Raw genomic sequence first — 6,330 nt, forward strand, 5'->3', positions numbered from 1 at the left:
TGCTGCATTTTCCCCACGTCCAACAAGTGCCCCTCAGCCCCCACTTTGGGAATGGCAGGCTCTCTACTGGGGGCAGTGGCTTGGGGAAGCGGGGGGAGCTCACTTTCCAAGAGTAAGCACGTGGTCGGCCGCTGTCCCTGTGTCTGGGCTTCTGGAACCTCGCCGCGTGGAAGCCGGGAAAACCTGGGGGTGGCTTGGCATTAGCCGCCCAACCAAGACTGAGTTATTAGGTACGCATGTTGATTTTGTCTTTGTGCAAATTAGCGACTTTCCTCAGTTCTAGTTTTATCCTAGTGTTATTCCTAAATCGAATTTTTAGACTGGAGAGCATGATTTTATTTTCACCCCACGTTGTTTTGGGCAGTTTACTTTTGACTACGCGATTCTCCTTTGTAGGTTATAGTACTGATGTAAAGTCTCCTTTAAAAGTACATTTTAGGAGGGGCACCTGGGTGGCTTAGGTGGTTAAGTGGCCGACTCTAGATTTCAGCGCTGGTCATGATCTCACTGTTTGTGAGTTTGGTTCGTGAGTTCGAGCCCCACGTGTGGCTTCATGCTGGTTGTGTGGAGCCTGCTTGGGATTCTCTCTCTCTCTCCTCCCTCCCTCTCCCTCCCCCCTCTCTCTGCCCCTTCCCAGTTTGCACTGTCTTTTTTTCAAAGTAAGTAAATTAAAAAAAAAAACAACTAAAGTTTTTTTTTTTTTTTTTTTAAAGGTAATCTGTATTAAGGAAGTTGTTGAGAAATTGTAATAGAGTATCTAGGCAGCATGTGGTCCTTGGGGGACCCGGGTGGCATATGAATAGCTAAAAAAATCTTAAAGGTCGCACAGAGAACCAGATAAGGCGAACCCAGGCTTACAGGATTAACCTTTGTCGCTCACATTTTTGGAAACTCTTGAGTATCCTTAAAAGGTCAAGATGGAATCCCTCTGTATCTGAAACCCCAGATCAGGTGTGTTCCCTCTCGGAACTTCTTTAGCAATGCTGTGGGACCCCTTCCGTCTCACTGGGTTCTGTTTCTCCGTGGTTCTCCCTTCCCAGCAAGACCTAACACCACTCTTTGAGGGGAAAAGGCGTGGATCTGATACGTTAGTCCAACCCCACCCCACCTTCCTGCAGCCCACCCTCTCCAAGCTTCCCATCTGCAAATGGGGATAACAAGACATTCACTTCATTATTGCCAGGATTGAGTGAGATGATGTTGAGAAGCCCCCATGGCAGAGCCTGGCACTTGGGGGCGGGGGGGTGGGGTGGGCAGAAATAAATGCTGGCTGTTACGACTGATATTTCCTTGCAGGGCCATGCAATTGTCCATAGCTCAGTTCTCCTTAGATCAGGAAATTTGGGGCTTCAATAAAAGAGCTAGAGAAGGAAAAGCATTTAAGGGACCAGTTTGAGAAAGAGACAGTAATAGTTTGTTTCTCAGAGGGCACAGCTTCCCCAGAGTACGGGCAGGAATTTACCAGGTCACACACGCACACATGCACACACACACACACAGGGCACATTTAGAATGACCTAGTTGCATATTAAAACTTAGGGGTGACTGAGTGTGCTATTGTGGGCATAGAAAGAGTAACACGCACCCCTGTAATGAAACAGAATGTGTCCTTTCTCTGGGTTGAAATTCCCAAACTCCAGTTTTAAAGGGATATTACTTTATTGTTATTTTCTTTAACAGAAGACTTTGAGGTGTGAATCGAAAGCTGTTACTCTCCCCCGAGTCTGACTGCCGGATTACCAAACCTCGGCCGGTACCCCGAAATGAATGGGCGTATTATGCCTTCCATTAAAAGTTGTGGCTCTTAATTAAAAACGCGATCGTGGGTCTTTATGGAGACATTGTTTAGGTTTTCTTTAGCTGTTAACACATAATAAATCATTTTAAAAGGACCTTTCCCCCGTTGCTTAATGGTTAGTGTATTTTTTAAAAAGCGATTCGAAAATAAAACGAGGATTAAATTTAGTGTTTGACAAGGTGCTAAGGGGCTCACCACCTTGGCTGGGCTAAAGACAAGAAGGCTTTACTTGATCTGCTACTGACCTGATTGTCTCCCCAACTCCAACGGCAGGGTGACTTTGGTGTCAAAAGTTTAACTTGTGGGGACCCGGAAAAATTGCAGACAAACTTCCCTTTATTATCTTGTAATCGTGCAACGCCCAACTCTGCTGAGAAGAAAAGCCTGCTTCTTTTATGAACTCTCCAGTGATGCCATAAAGCAAGGGATCGTGTGGGTCGTGTGCAGGCACACATGAATGATCCATAAATACCAAAGCTCTTGGTTGCATTTCTTCTTCCTGACATAGGTTCCTTGCCAGCAGAGTAAATGGCTTGCGACCTTGGCGTCCGGTCCAGGAGGGGCTTCCGCGCTTAACGAAGCAGGAAGTGCCACGAGTCTGAGTGATGGTGTTGAACGTGGCCTGACGTATTGGGTTGTTCCTAGGGCCTTTGGGTTGGATGGTACAGTGGCATGATGGGAGACCTTGGTTGTGCAGTGGACCCTATTGGAATGCCTGTGGACTGCATTCCTCTGCAAAGCAGGAAGTCAGTTCCTCATAGGGACGTGATGAGACGACAGATATCAAAGCGTTTTGCAAAAGGCCAGTCACCGGGCGAATGAACGAGGTCCGTCATTAGGATGATGATCCCAACCGGGTTTTTCCAACCATTTTACAAAATCATTTTCTGGCCAGGTGTCTAGTTGCCTGTGGAGATAGTTTTGGGTTTGTGTGTTCCCTTCCCTGATAAAATTGTCAGCTTGAGAAAGGCATTATCTTGTTTGCTACTGGCCAAGAAGCTTGCTGTCCACAGTGTTGCCCTTGCTTTGGGGCGCCCATCCGGGGCTTGGGGCTCAGCGTCAGAACCTCCAGGGTGCAGTGTCCCCAGGAAGCCAGGAGAGGGCAGGCTGTCCCTCTTCTCTTTGTACCTGGGACACCCGTGGCCTCTGGGCTTCCCTCGCCCTGTCCTGGCTGTGACCTTCACTCCTGTGTGCCATGGAGACCACACACACAGCGGGCAGTGGTTTTTTTCGATGTGTTTGCTGAAAGGAAAGGGAATTTAGGAGGAATTCTCCAGAAACTCCAAAATGCCAGGCTTCTCATTCCTGGTTACGGTCCATTCCATAGTTTATCCCGGATTCAACCTGTGGTCCATCCCTCTGGATCTCGCCCCGTGGGTGGCAGCCTTCACCTGACTTTGCCCAGCCTCGTGTCCGTCTGCCTCATTTTCAGTCCTGGCTTTGGCCCCCCCCCCCCCCCCCCCCCCGAATTCTCTTTTTGACTCTCAGATTTCCCCCATCCTCCGCACTTCGGAGGAGAGGTTTTGTGCCGATGTCCATTCTTAATGTTTATTTATTTTTGAGACAGAGACAGAGCATGAATGGGGGAGGGTCACAGAGAGGAGACACAGAATCTGAAACAGGCTCCAGGCTCTGAGCTGTCAGCACAGAGCCCGACGCGGGGCTCGAACCCATGAACCGTGAGATCATGACCTGAGCCGAAGTCAGACGCTTAACCGACTGAGCCACCCAGGCGCCCCCGATGTCCATTCTTTTCACACATCTTGATCGGGAGCGTAGCTCTCACCCAGCATAGGAAGGATCCCAGCAGAACCCACGATGTCAGCATTTACCTTGGAATGTGACGTGCCAGCACATGGCTTTCCACTCTGACAAGGGACATGCTCTGTCTCCTCCCTGTCAGCTCTGCCACCTTTGCCTTTGAAGAACAGGATCTCCTATTTGGGAGGTCTTAAGAGTTATCCTTGAGTAGCGAGTAACGGTCTTCCGGGCTGAGCTGGGAATCCACAGTGGGCAATGGTGACAAATGTGGAAGTGAGCGGGCCATGACCAGAGGCCGCTCATTTCCTTTAGGAAGGGTTGTTGGCTTCTCTCGTAAAGCTTCAGGCCAACGGAGTAATCCTTTGCCTCAGAAACATGCGAAGAGAACCTCGTTGCGTTCCTGAAGGGTTGCCCTTACGTCTGAAGGCAGCGATCGAGTCTTGGAGTCTTTTTCAGATTAAAAATCCCTATTTCTTGCAACGCTTCTTCTATGGCATGGTCTCACCATCCTGGCTGCACGCCTCTGAGTAATAAGAACACTAGCTAACTTCTGCTGAGTGCTTACTATGCGCCAGTGCTAAGAACTCGATAAGTATTGATTATGATTCTAGTACCATTTTCCTAGTATCCTACACTTTTATACAGCAGACCCTTGAACAACATGGGTTTGAACTATGTGGTTGTTTTTTAAAAAAATAAATATGGGGGGGTGCCTGGGTGGCTCAGTCAGTTAAGCATCCAGTTTTGGCTCAGGTCATGATCTCACGGTTCATGGGTTCGAGCCCTGCATTGGGCGCTCTGCTGACAGCTCGGAGCCTGGAGCCTGCTTGGGGATTGTGTCTCCCTCTCTGTCTGCCCTCACCCTATTGTGCTCTGTCTCTGTCTCTCAAAAATTAATAAAAATGTTAAAAACATTTTTTTAAAAAATGGGTTTTATTTCAATAAATATAATATAGTACTCTAAATGTGTTTTCCTTAAGATTTTCTTTTTATAAATTTTTTTAAGTGTATTTATTTCGAGAGAGAGCGAGAGAAAAAAATGAATGAGTGGGGGAGGGGCAGACAGGGAGAGAGAGAATCCCAAGCCCAGTGCAGGGCTGAAACCCATGAACCATGACATCATGACCTGAGCCAAAATCAAGAGTCAGATGCCTAACTGACTGATCCACCCAGGCGTCCTTTCCTTAGGATTTTCTTAATAACACTTTCTTTTTCCTAGCTTACTTTGCTGTGACAAAACAGTATATAATACATATACAGAGTATGTGTATAAAAAAAATTTTTTTTAATGTTTATTTTTGAGAAAGGTGGAGACAGAGTGTGAGCAGGGGAGGGGCAGAGAGAGAGAGGGAGACACAGAATCTGAAACAGGCTCCAGGCTCCGAGCTGCCAGCGCAGAGCCCGACGGGGCACTCAAACTCATGAATCATGAGATCATGACCTGAGCCAAAGTTGGACGTTCAACACCTGAGCCACCCCAGCGCCCTACAGAATATGTGTTAATTGACTGTTTATGTTATTGGTAAGGCTTCTGGTCAACAGTAGCTATTGGTAGTTAAGTTTTGGGGGAGTCAAAAGTTACAAGAGTGGATTTTCAACTGCGTGGAAAGGGGGAGTCCATGTCAATGCCTTGCTCATGTTGTTAAAGGATCAGCTTTATCCTTTATCCATTATCTTTATCCTTTATCCTTTGATAAATGCTCAGTTTAGGGAAGTATGAAACATGCCGTATCAAAGGAAAAAGAAAAATCTCCTTTTCCCCCAATCCTTCAGTCCTGTTGCACAGGGGCCCCTGTAATGATTTTGTGGATGTCCTTTCAAATGTTTTCTGAGTATTACAAGCATACGTTTGCAATACGTCGTCTCTCTGCTCCACGAGTGGGGTTACACTAACGAGTACAGCTATGTCCTAAGTTTTTTCCATGGAACGATAAACTTGTGACATCATTCCAGACTTTGTCTCCAAAAGTAGTTTCTCATAAATGCGTGGGTGTGACATAGACACTATTTTTAATAGAAATATTTGATAAAGCCCCAAAAAACCCAAATGCAATGCATGTAAATTTATGTGCACGATTATATTTATAATAAAATGAATCCTTGTTTGCGTCTCAAGTTCAGAAGAGGCACAGGAGCAACTGTGTTGAAGCTTCATATGTGTTCCTCCCATTCTCCTTCTACTTTCCCTCCAGACATCACCACTTTTTCTCATTCCCTTGCTTTTCTTAGTGGTTTTAGTATGTATGTGTTTGTCTCCCAGTAATATGTTGTCTTGTCTCGTGTTGCTATGCAGAAATTTCTCTACCCGTTAAGAGGTTGTTTTCAGTTTTCTACTGTAGCAAATAATGCCATCAATATTGTATATGTCTCCTATTTTATTTTTTAACGATTTTAAAATATTTTTTATCTGCGAGAGAGAGCGTGCGCACGTGTGAGGGGGAGAGGAGCAGTGAGAGAGAGAATCCCGAGCAGTCTCCATGCTGTGAGCACAGAGCCCGACTCAGGGCTCGATCTCACGAACCATGAGATCATGACCTGAGCTGATCTAGAGTCAGACGCTTAACCGACAGCCACCTGTCGGCCCCTGTCTCCTACCATATTTTTAAAAAATGGTCGCATTGTACGGCTGACTGTTTATTCCTTTGTTAACAGGTGTGTGTGCCTGTGTGTATGCATGTATCTGTTCTGCTGGGTGTACTCCCTATAGAGAGTACGTTCATGCTCCCAATTCTGGATGAATCCACTGTAATTGTCGGCAGTTATCTTTCTGC

Source organism: Panthera tigris, chromosome E1 (assembly GCF_018350195.1).
Source record: "Panthera tigris isolate Pti1 chromosome E1, P.tigris_Pti1_mat1.1, whole genome shotgun sequence".
Taxonomy (NCBI): domain Eukaryota; kingdom Metazoa; phylum Chordata; class Mammalia; order Carnivora; family Felidae; genus Panthera; species Panthera tigris.